Source organism: Aotus nancymaae, unplaced genomic scaffold (assembly GCF_030222135.1).
Source record: "Aotus nancymaae isolate 86718 unplaced genomic scaffold, 86718_ANA_hifiasm-v0.15.2.pri h1tg000014l, whole genome shotgun sequence".
NCBI lineage: Eukaryota > Metazoa > Chordata > Mammalia > Primates > Aotidae > Aotus > Aotus nancymaae.
The window spans coordinates 120543074-120555772 of NW_026988425.1; the positions used below are offsets into that span (position 1 = coordinate 120543074).

A 12699-nucleotide genomic window follows, 5' to 3' on the forward strand; every position below is an offset into this window, starting at 1 on the left:
GTTCCAGCTACTCGAGAGGCTGAGGCAGGAGAACCAGAGACTCGGAGGATGCAGCGAGTGGAGATCGCACCACTGCACCCCAGCCCGGGCGACAGAGCAAGACTCTGTTTAAACAACAACAACAACAAAAGATACAAGAAGTCACAGACAAGGTCTTGTATCTCCACAGGGCCTGGCTACCATAGGCACTCAGTAAGTGTGGGAGTAAGTGCAAAAATGACTTAATGAAGCAAAGCTTAAGTCGTTTTCGGGAAGAGCAGGTCATTCAGCTGGGCTGGAGAAGAGGTCCTTTTGGAAAAGGTAATGCGGAGGGAGGGAGATCGAAGCCACATACAGACGATCTTGCTGAAAAGCACGGTCTTTGCTTTGACCACCCCATGCAGTCCCGATGCCGGCAGGGCTGGGAGCAGCTGGCCAGGCAGAGAGGCGCCCACGGGCTCTGCGTGGCCCCATCTGTGTGTTGTGGCTGCCACGCCCATGCTATCCGGCCTCGCCAGGCAGGCTCCGCCCAGCACCCTAACCAGCACCACAGCCACCCAAGGTCATGCCCCAGACACCACCCGCCCAGCTGGCTCCTGGGCAAAGCTGCCAGCACAGCACTTCTGCTCAGTCTGTAATTTAAACATGACCTCCTCTTCAGCCTGGAGCGCTCGTAGCTTTCTGCACCGCAGACATACACTCCACTGCAGGGAGCTGCTGGCACAGAAGAGGTCTGGAGTCTCCTGGGAACTCCTGGACCTTGGCTACCAGGCGACTCCTCCCAGCTCCGAGAGGCTGAGGCTGGACACGGCCCGGGCTCCTTAGTCCAGGACTAGGGAGACTACGCCCCCTTGTGGCCAGGAGCCGCCCAGCACCTTGGCCTTCCTGGAGAATTGGCACCTTTGCCTTACTTATTTAAAGAAAATACATTTCTGAAAAGCCAAGAATATCAATAATGTAGGTTATACAGGTTGACAGCTCAAAGAATCTCATAGCAAAGAATTTTTGAAAAAGCTGTTTTGGATTTGCCAAAACCAAAGCAAACGTTTCTGACTCTAATTTCTTTTATTTTTATTTATTTATTCTTTGAGACAGTTTCGCTCTTGTTGCCCAGGCTGGAGTGCAGTGGCACAATATCAGCTCACTGCAACCTCCACCTCCCGAATTCAAGCAATTCTCCTGCCTCAGTTTCCTGAGTAGCTAGGACTACAGGCATGCACACCACACCCAGCTAATTTTTGCATTTTTAGTAGAGATGGGGTTTCACCATGTTGGCCAGGCTAGTCTTGAACTCCTGACCTCAGGTGATCCATCTGCTTTGGTCTCCCAAAGTGCTGGGATTATAGGCATGAGCCACCACGTCCAGCCCCTAATTGCTTCCTTTCCTTTTCCTTCCTTCCCTTTCTTTCTTGAGATGGAGTTTTGCTCTGTCACCCAGACTGGAGTGCAGTGGGTACAATTTTGGCTCACTGCAACCTCTGTCTCCTGGGTTCAAGCGATTCTTCTGCCTCAGCCTCCTGAATAGCTGGGACTACAGGCACCCACCTAGATGCCCAACTAATTTTTTTTATTTTTAGTCTGCTAAACTGCTCTCCATGAGGTTTTACCATGTTGGCCAGGCTGGTCTTGAACTCCTGACCTCAGGTGATCCACCTGCCTCAGCCTCCCAAAGTGCTGGGATTACAGGTGTGAGCCACTGCACCTGGCTTAATTTCTTTTAACGCTTAACTATTAAAAGTCAGGAGGATGGGATGTCTGATAATTGTTGTTTTTTTTTTTTTTGAGACAGAGTTTCGCTCTTGTTACCCAGGCTGGAGTGCAATGGTACGACCTCGGCTCACCGCAACCTCCGCCTCCTGGGTTCAGGCAATTCTCCTGCCTCAGCCTCCTGAGTAGCTGGGATTACAGGCACGTGCCACCATGCCCAACTAATTATTTGTATTTTTAGTAGAGACGGGGTTTCACCACGTTGACCAGGATGGTCTCGATCTCTTGACCTCGTGATCCACCCGCCTCGGCCTCCCAAAGTGTTGGGATTACAGGCGTGAGCCACCGCGCCCGGCCCTTGATGATTGTTTTAATTTTTTCCCAGCTCCATGAAGAATCTTCCCAGCTAAATATGTTCCGTGAGGTTGCTGAACACGCTTTCTGCTTTTTATTTTTATTTTTTTTCTTGTTGTATGAGGGGTAATACAATTGCCTTCTGCTTTTTTTCCCCTTATTCTAAGAGCTTATGAGGGCAGTGGATCCCCAGTTCTCTGAAGGAATGCAAAGGTAGAGGGCTCCTCTCTACATGTTCCTGGGCTTTGGAAACAAAGCCGTTCACCTCTACAGTGTTTGTTTACAGTGGAGACATACTTCTGAGTGTCTGTGACATGAACTCATTTATACAAGCATTCTGTCGGCGTTACACAATGCCCTGTGTTCGGTGCGAGTTATTTGTGGTTGTGGAGGAGGAGGATGATGATTCAAGAAAACTAGATTCTGATCTCAGGGGCCTGTTTCTACTTTAGACACAACATACACACATGACACAAGTTGCAAACAATTACGAAACAGCAGCATAGTGTCAATGAAAAATACACGTGCTGAGAGTCGGGAATCAGCGTGGAAGGAAGGCTGATGGCAGGGTGCTTACTGGGAACGTGGTTAGAGGGGAGTCTGGAAGAAGGCCAGGCTCACTGATGGAGACCTTTCGGGGGCTGGATTGATGTTAAATAGGAAGCCAGCATCTACTGATCTCTGGAGATACAACCGTTATGTCCCCCAAGGCACCGTGGCCCGCCTGGCACATACTCCCACTGGTTTGCCTTGCAAAGATTCCACAGTCTCTCCACCTTCTTACTCCCACCATTTGGCTGCCACGAATAGAAACCACTGCTAGGGATACCTGGCCCACCTGCACACCTCTTTCAGCTCCTAGCAGGCTTCAGACTGTACCAGGGGGCATCAGGGCACAGCTCACTAGCAACACTGCTTATGCTCTGGTCTACCCCTGCCTCTGTCTTCCAAGGGAGAAACCAAGTCCTTTGAATCCCCAGAGCCACGAGGGTCCCCAGCTCATGAAGCCAGGGATGCCACTCACTCTGCAGAGAACACCTGAGCAGCATGGCTGCAGGCCCTACTCACTGATGGGGCTGCAGCCAACTGCAGGTGACAGCTCTCCACTCTGACCGTGACTGCCCTTGAAGCTTGTCCCAGTCACGAGGTTCAGTATAGAGGCCACGGATTATGAAATGCAATACCTGAAGCCATGTGGCTTGGGGGCAGGAGGCAACTGTTTTTAACCACCTCTCAGGCCAGGAAGGTCATTAGTGAGGAATGTTGCATGTGGGAGACTGTAATTTTTCAAAACACACACAGAAGGCCAGTTGATTCATTTATAGTGGAAAACACAATTGCCACACAATTTGGAAATACTCAGAGGACCCACAAAGCTGTTCAATGAATAAGAAATCCAATTAAAGACAATCAGATTGACCAAATAGCCAACGACATCAGGTCAAGAAAGCCCAAGGCAGCCACATTACCATGCCAAGTTCTGCCTCCTTAGAATCATTCATCTCTGCATCTGGATTCCATCAGGAGTTTGTTTTTTTTTTTTTCAGATGGACTCTCGCTCTGTCACTCAGGCTGGAGTGCAGTGGCATAATCTCAGCTCACTGCAACTTCCACTTCCTGGGTCCTAGCAATGTCTCAGCCTCCCAAATAGCTGGGATTACAGGCATGCACCACCACACCCAGTTAATTTGTTTTGTATTTTTAGTAGAGGCAGGTTTTCACCATATTGGTCAGGCTGGTCTCAAACTCCTGACCTCAGGTGATCTGCCTGCCTCGGCCTCCCAAAGTGCTGGGATTACAGGCGTGAGCCACTGTGCCCGGCCATCCATCAGGACTTTTAAACACTCAGGATACAGCCCCGTCCCATGGCCATGAGGACTGAATATAACTCTAGGCAGTTGCCCACCCACTGCCTCTGGAATGGCTCACGGCCGATTCTCTGGGAGAGATTCTGCTGTCAGCGATGATCTCAGCTTCTGGACTTGTACCTGTTTGGATTTGGGTAGCCACTGGATGACCCATTTAGATTCCGTAATCTGGCTTCTGAACAGAACAACTAGGGCCAGGTAGGGTAGTTCACGCCTGTAATCCCAGCGCTCTGGAGAGCCAAGGCAGGAGGATCACTTGAGGTCAGGAGTTCGAGGCCCGGGCAACATGGCGAGACCCTGTCTCTACCAAAATACAAAAAAAGTAACCAGGCATGATGGTGCATGCCTGTAAGCCCTGTGCTTTTGGAGGCTGAGGTGGGAAGATTGTTTGAGTTCTGGTATTCAAGACCAGCCTGGACACACAGTGGGACTCTGTCTCTACAAACAATTTAAAAGTTAGCCAAGTGTGATGGTACCTGTAGTCCCCGCTACTCAGGAGCGTGAAATGGGAGGATCCCTTGAACCCAGGAGGCTGAGGCTGCAGTCAGCAGTTGTCATGATCTTAGCTCACTGCAACCTCCATCTCCCAGGTTCAAGCAATTCTCCTGCCTCAGCCTCCAAAGTAGCTGAGATTATAGGCATGCACCACCACGCCTGGCTAATTTTTTTTTTTTTTTTCTGAGACGGAGTTTCGCTCTTGTTACCCAGGCTGGAGTGCAATGGCGCGATCTCGGCTCACCGCAACCTCCGCCTCCCGGGTTCAGGAAATTCTCCTGCCTCAGCCTCCCGAGTAGCTGAGATTATAGGCATGCACCACCACGCCCGGCTAATTTTTTTTCCACCCACTCTCCCCCTCCAGCTAATTTTTTTGTATTATTATTTTTTTTTGTAATGAGCCCTGCCTAAGCAGGACCTCAAAAAATCAGGTTATAAACTCATAATTGTTCCTCTCCACGGAAATCTTTAGTAAAAGGTGAAGTATTTATTCATTATGAAGAGAAACCAGAGCATTTTTTTTTGTATTATTAGCAGAGACAGGGTTTCTCCATATTGGCCAGGCTGGTCTTGAACTCCTGACCTCATGACCCCATGCCTCGCTCGGCCTCCCAAAGCGCTGAGATTACAGGGGTGAGCCACCACCACCCAGTTTTGTGTGACTAGAATTTAAGCCTCAGCCTGTGGGTCAGGGATCAAGCGGAGGATCTCACAAAGCGAAGAGCGGGGCGTCTCTTCCGCAAGCTGCCGCCACCGAGTCACAGCAACAGGCTCGGGGAGCCCTAAGAGCAGTTCTCAGTGAGGAATGGTGCCGGGTGGAAAGCCTGTGTCCCTGTTGGTGACAGTGGGGAAGAGAAAGTCCAGGGTCAGGGAAGCGGTGGCTCTTGGCCAGAAGAATATTCCACAGAGCAGAAGGCAGAACGTTCCATTTGGTGGCCTCTCGGGGCCCATCATGTAGCCAGGCGTCTGACCTTGCCGTGGCTTCCAGACCCCCTTGGAAATCCAAGGAAAATAAGGAACCACTCCCCAGAAGGACACATACACACACACAGATTTTGCACACGAGTTCAGGAGGTTTGTGTCCTCCTCGAGCCAACATTCAGGCACCCGGATCTCACACCTCTGCTCCAGGGAGAACTATAGAAAAGCAGTTTATGGAACGGTTCGACCTGGCTCCTGCCCGTGCAGAGACTGGAAGGTACACAGACAGTCAGATGTCAACAAAGAGAAAGCCAGGAGCCTTCACACACACATTCCCGCAGAGCAGGAGGCTGCAGGCGCCATGTGGCTCTGAACACAGCTTTCCTGACAGCAGAGACGGAATGGGGACAGAACATCTGTTTGCATAATCTGCTCATTGCAGAGGCAGCCAACAGAACCCGCGGCCCCAGAAACGTTTCCCCCTGCGCTGAAGCTTATCAGAGAACAGAAAAGACAGGGGGAAGCACGTTTCAGTGTAGATGAAACTGGCCAATATGATAAGAAAATGAGATTGTCAACATGTATGAGGAAGCTCCAGGGTTTTATGTGCCCAAATTCAGGGACTCTGGTATGCAGTGACAATGTGGTACACATGGGGGGTTCACTGGGTCACTCCTACACGCTCTCAACACCAGACTGGAAGTAGTAGAGAAGTCAGGGCTCTTGCCTATACATTGGATTATTGGTGTTTTTTGTTTGTTTGTTTAGAGAAGGGGTTTCACCATATTGGTCAGGAGGCTAGTCTCGAACTCCTGACTTCATGATCCACCCACCTTGGCCTCCCAAAGTGTTGGGATTACAGGTGTGACCCACCGTGCCCGGCCTTTTGTTTTTTTTTTTTAAGACAGAGGCTCGTTCTGTCCCCAGGCTGGAGTGCAGTGGCAGGATCTCAGCTCATCGCAACCTCCACCTCCCCAGTTCAAGTCATTCTCCTGCCTTAGCCTCCCAAGTAGCTGGGATTACAGGCACCCTCCACTGTGCCTGGCTAATTTTTGTATTTTTAGTAGAGACGGGGTTTCACTACCTTGGCCAGGCTGGTCTCGAACTCCTGACTTCGTGATCCACCCTCCTTGGCCTCCCAAAGTGCTGGGATTACAGGCATGAGCCTCTGGGCTGCAAGTAGCTTTTTGATGATGTCCTACAGGAGATGAGATTTGTGAAGCCGACAGCATAGCACAGTTGTTAGGACACCAGACTGTGGACCCTCAGTTGGCTGACCTTGGTGGCTCAGATTCCAGCTCAGCCATTTCCTTTCTGGGTGGCAATGGGCAAAGCACTGAAGCACTTTCTGTTTAAATTTTCTCATCTATTAAATGAGGATGACAAAAGCATGATTGTGAGGACTAACGCACATAAAGCCCTTAGACCGCCGCATCCAATACGGTAGCGATCAGCCACAGTACCTACTGAGCATCTGAAATGTGGCTTATCTATCCCAGCTACTCGGAAGGCTGAGGCAGGAGAATCGCTTGGACTTGGGAGGCAGAGGCTGCAGTGACTGTGCCACTGCACTCCAGCCCGGGCAACAGTGCAAGACTCCACCTCAAAACAAAGAAAAAGAATGTGGCTTGTCTAAACTGAGATGTGCCCTGCGTGGTGCTCAAGCCTGTAACCCCCGCACCTTGGGAGGTCGAGGCAGGAGGCCAGGCATGGTGGCTCACACCTGTAATCCCACCAGTTTGGGAGGTCGAGGCAGGAGGCCAGGCATGGTGGCTCACACCTGTAATCCCAACAGTTTGGGAGGTCGAGGCAGGAGGCCAGGCACAGTGGCTCACACCTGTAATCCCAACAGTTTGGGAGGTTGAGGCAGGAGGCCAGGCACGGTGGCTCACACCTGTAATCCCAACAGTTTGGGAGGTCGAGGCAGGAGGCCAGGCACAGTGGCTCACACCTGTAATCCCACCAGTTTGGGAGGTCGAGGCAGGAGGCCAGGCATGGTGGCTCACACCTGTAATCCCAACAGTTTGGGAGGTCGAGGCAGGAGGCCAGGCACAGTGGCTCACACCTGTAATCCCAACAGTTTGGGAGGTTGAGGCAGGAGGCCAGGCATGGTGGCTCACACCTGTAATCCCAACAGTTTGGGAGGCCGAGGCAGGAGGCCAGTCACAGTGGCTCACACCTGTAATCCCAGCACTATGAGAAGCCGAGGTGGGAGGATCCCTTGAGCCCTGGAGTTTGAGACTAGCTTGGGCAACATCATAAAACCCCATCTTTACAAAAGTACAAAATGTTATCAGGGTATGGTGCTATGTGCCTATAAGTACAAAAAAAATAATAATAATACAAAAATTAGCCAGGCGTGGTGGCACGTGCCTGTAGTCCCAGCTACCTGGAAGGCTGAGGTGGAAGGATCACCTGAGCTCAGGGGAGCTCGAGGCTGTAGTGAGCTGTGATCACACCACTGCACTCCAGCCTAGGCAACAGAGTGAGACCCTGTCTTAAAAAAAAAAAGTAAAATAACTAAAAAATTATTGATTATATTGAGTTAAATAGAATACATTATTTGTCTTTTTGAGATGGAGTCTCACTCTGTTGCCCAGGCTGGAGTGCAGCGGCACCATCTTGGCTCACTGCAGCCTCTGCCTCCTGGGTTCAAGCAGTTCTTGTGCCTCAGCCTCCTGAGTAGCTGGGATTATAGGCGCGTGCCATCATGCCTGGCTAATTTTTGTATTTTTAGAAGAGATGGGATTTTCCCACATTGGGCAGGCTGGTCTTGATGTCCGGACCTCAAGTGATCTGCCTGCCTCAGCCTCCCAAAGTGCTGGTGTGAGCCACCACACCCAGCCTAAATAATAAATAAATATATATATATATATATATATATATTTACTTTATTTATTTATTTTTTAAAAAAAGATGGGGTTTCACCATGATGGCCAGGCTGGTCCCGAACTCCTGACCTCAGGTGATTCACCCACCTCGGCCTCCCAAAGTGCTAGGATTACAGGTGTGAGCCACTGCACCTGGCCATAAAATATATTATTACATTAATTTCACCAGTGGGTTTTATGTTTTTACTTTTAAAAAAATGCAGCTATTGTTTAAAACTAGATGCTTTTCTGCCATGGTGAAAAGTAAATTAATAACTTAAAAAACAACTACTAGGCCACGTGCAGCGGCTCATGCCTATAATCCTAGCACTTTGGGAGGCTGAGGCAGGCAGATCACGTGAGGTCAGGAGTTTGAGACTAGCCTGACTAACATGGTGAAACCCCATCTCTACTAAAAATACAAAAATTAGCTGGGCATGGTGGTGCACACCTGTAATCCCAGCTACTCAGGAGGCTGAGGCAGGAGAATTGCTTGAACCTGGGAGGCGGAGGTTGTAGTGAGCCAAGATCGCACCACTGCACTCCAGCCTGGGCGACAGAATGATACTGCATCTCAAAAAAAAAAAAAACTACCTAGGTGGCTTGCATAATGTGTTGATTTGACAGCAGCTGCCTAGAACAAGCCTGGTGTGTACTGAGTGCAATTGTTTGCTGCTGTCAGTGCTCAGTGTCTGACACGTGGTAACTGCTTACTGAACAGGAGTTTTTTGGTTTTGGTTTTGTTTTGAAATGGAGTCTTGCTCTGTCAACCAGGCTGGAGTGCAATGCTGTGATCTCAGCTCACTACAAGCTTCACCTCCCAGGTTCAAGTGATCTTGTGCCTCAGCCTCCCGAGTAGCTGGGATCACAGGTGTGCTCCACCATGCCTGGCCAATTTTTTGTATTTTTAGTAGAGACAGGGTTTCACCATGTTGTCCAGGCTGGTCTCAAATTACTGAGCTCAGGCAATCTGCCTGCCTCAAACTCCCAAAGTGCTAGGAATATGGGCATGAGCCACCACACCTGGCCTGTTGTTTCTTTTTTTTTTCTTTTTTTGAGGCACGGTCTTACTTTGTCATCCAGGCTGAATGAGTGCAGTGGTGTGACGTCAGCTCACCGCAGCCTAGATGTCCTGGGCTCAGGCAGTTGTCTCACCTCAGCCTTTTGAATAGCTCTGACTATAGGCATACTCCACCGTGCTCTGCTAATTTTTTTTTATATATTTAGAGATGGGGTCTTGCTATGTTGCCCAGGCTGTTCGCCAACTCCCATGCTCAAACGATCCTCCCGCCTCAGCTTCCCAAAGTATTGGGATTACAGGTGAAAGCCACCGTGCCTGGCCTCGAATGGCAGTTTTGCAGGCTTCTCTCGGTCCCCTCTCTTGCCTCGGACTTGGCAATCTACACCTGGAAAGCATTGTCTGTTTCCTGCCCAGCTTGTCCTATTCACTGGCAATGAGAGCCCCAGGTATTTCCTTTTATCCTCCCAACTCCCAGCGCCTCTCCAGGGCTGCCCAGCTCCCAGTGAATTTCTCAGTGAATGCAGGTGGGACTTTCTGGGTGCCCCATCTCTCATCACCTCCCCTCTCCCACCAGCTCTGGGCCTGAGCACCTCTGTGTCCCCTGGAGTCCACCCACCTGGGTGTGGTGGTCACTCTTTGCCATTGTCACTCTCGGGTTTTCTCCTTCGGTCCCACACTCCTGAGGCTTGATCTGTGATGCTGGGGAGATGGGATGCTGCCAGAAGGGGCTACTGGCAGGCTGCCAAGAGGCTGCCACAGAGGCCTCTGCCCTGACAAATTCACCCCTGGGGCCCTGGGTCTGCCCTCAGCCTGGCAGCTGGTGGAGAGGAGATCCGGGTCTCAGCTGTGGACTCAGACTAATCAATCGCTCAGGAGGCCAATATAGACACCAGATGGTAGGTTTTCAGTGCATTTAGCAGGGTGAGAACGGTTTCTGTTTAGGAAACTATCTTGATCAGCCACTTTTGTTGAGGAAGGGGAGGTGCTAAGGGCGTGGGTGAAGGGCGGTGTTTAAACACAGGAGGAATCAAACGGCTTTACAGAGAACGCTAACCAGAACGGGGTGGGGGGGTGAGGGACCCCAAAAGAGAAGAAGACATGGGAGGATGGTCAGACAAATGAAGGAGGGAGGAGCGGGGAGAAAACAAAATAGCAGAGTCAGAGCCTGGGAGATGTGTGTCCCGTGAGAATTCAGTGCCGGAGACACCAAAGGGTTTTTTTTTTTTTTTTTGATGCGGAGTTTTACTCTTGTCTTCCAGGCTGCGGTGCGATGGCACGATCTCGGCTCACTGAAACCGCCTCCCAGGTGCAAGCGATTCTCCTGCCTCAGCCACGTACGGCTGGGATTACAGTGCGCACCGCCGCACCTGGCTATTTTTTTTTTATTTTCGTATTTTTAGTAAAGATGGGGTTTCTCCATGTTGACCAGGCTGGTCTCAAACTCCTGAGCTCAAGTGATCCACCTGCCTCAGCCTCCCAAAGTGTGGGGATTACAGGTGTGAGCCACTGCGCCCAGCCGCCTTTATTTTTAAATTGGCTAGTTTTGTTGTTGAGTTTTGGGAGTTCTTTCTATGCTCTGGATATTTAAAAGAAAGGAAGCTCTCTGAACACTGTCCTTTTGGGTTTTGTGGGTGATTCCTAGTCATGACTGATTGCATCATGGGCCATACCAAATATGTATTTCTTTTGTTTTTTTTTTTTTTTTTGGAGACAGGGTCTCACTCTGTCACTCAGGCTGGAGTACAGTGGTGCAATCTCTGCTCACTGCAACGTCCACCTTCCAGGGTAAAGCGATTCTTGTGCCTCAGCCTCCTGAGTAGCTGGGACTACAGGTGTGCGCCACCACGCTCGGCTAATTTTTTGTATTTTTAGTAGAGACATGGTTTTGCCATGTTGCCCAGGCTGGTCCGGAACTCCTGAGCTCAGGCAATCTGCCCACCTTGGCTTCCCAAAGTGCTGGGATTACAGGCGTGAGCGGCTGCGCCTGGACATCCTGTTTTTTCTTGCACGTGCACATGTCCTTTTCTGAAGCTTGAACTCCAGGGTCCCTTCACTTGCATAGGGCCTTCCAAGGGTCAGTACTTGATTCTGTATTACTTTCTTCCTTTTTTGTTTTTTTGAGATGGAGTATCACTCTGTTGTCCAGGCTGAAATGCAGTGGCGTGATCTTGGCTCACTGCAACCTCCACCTCTCAGGTTTAAGCGATTCTCCTGCCTCAGCCTCCTGAGTAGCTGGGACTACAGGCGCACACCACCACGCCCAGTTAATTTTTATATTTTTGGTAGAGACGGTTTCACCATGTTATCTGGGCTGGTCTTGAACTCTTGACCTTGTGATGCACCCGCCTCAGCCTCCCAAAGTGCTGGGATCACAGGCTTGAGCTGCCGTGCCCAGCTGTATTACTTTCTTAAAAAGAACTTTGGGCCGGGCGCGGTGGCTCACACCTGTAATCCTAGCACTTTGGGAAGCCAAGGCAGGAGGATAACTTGAGGCTGGAGTTGGAGACCAGCTTGGAGACCAGCTTGGACAACATAGCAAGACCCCATCTCTACTAAAAAAAAAAAAAAAAAAAAAAGTCAGGCATAGTGGTGCATTCCTGTAGTCTCAACTACTTGGGAGGCTGAGGCAGGAGAATCGCTGAAGCTCAAGAGTTCAAGGCTGCAGTGAACTATTGCTGGTGCCACTGCACTCCAGGCTAGGTGACAGACTGAGACCCTGTCTCCAGAAAAAAAAATTTTTTTGAAAAACTGGAAAAAACATTGTGCCTATACTGAACACGTACTTTTTCCTTGTCATTACCTCTCAAACAATACAGCATAACAACTATTTACATAGCATTTAGATTTATTAGGTATTATGAGTAAAGTTTAGAGATTTAAAGTATATGGGAGAAACTGATATCAGGGACTTGAGCATGTATAAATTTGGGCACCCAAGGAAGATCCTGGAATCAATCCCCCACAGATACTGAGGGGCGACTACACGGTGTTTTAGTACACAGGTCTTAACTCTCCTACTGCCTGGCCCTTGGCAGGCCTGACTAGTGGATCACAGATGCTGAGGGCACACTGCAGGGTGCTTCGCCTACAAGCCCTAACTCTCCCAACTGCCTGGCCCTTGGCAGGCCTGACTAGTGGATCACAGACACTGAGGGCCCATGTCAGGGTGTTTCGCACACAGGCCCTAACTCTCCTGTCTGGCCCTTGGTAGGCCATCCACAGATGCTACGGGCACACGGACAGGCCCTAATTCTCTCAACTGCCTAGCTCTTGGCAGGCCCGACTAGTAGATCACAGATGCTGAGGGCCCACTGCAGGGTGTTTCGTGCACAGGCCCTAACGAGACAACTGCCTGGCCCTTCGCAGGCCCGCCTAGTGGATCACAGATGCTGAGGGCCCAGGGCACGGTGTTTCACACACAGGCCCTAACTCTCCCAACTGTCTGGCCCTTGGTAGGCCTGACTAGTGGATCACAGATGCTGAG

The 12699-nt window shown here is 50.3% G+C and overlaps 1 long non-coding RNA gene and 1 other non-coding gene across 2 annotated transcripts in view; both read right to left on the reverse strand.

The window, feature by feature from the left end:
- LOC135274827 (uncharacterized) overlaps nt 1-12699 on the reverse strand; it is a 46506-nt gene that overhangs the window by 20503 nt on the left and 13304 nt on the right. The window lies entirely within an intron of this gene.
- LOC135274921 (U5 spliceosomal RNA) lies at nt 4803-4919 on the reverse strand. Its single transcript, XR_010342665.1, has one exon. It is a non-coding gene; the product is annotated as a U5 spliceosomal RNA (small nuclear RNA).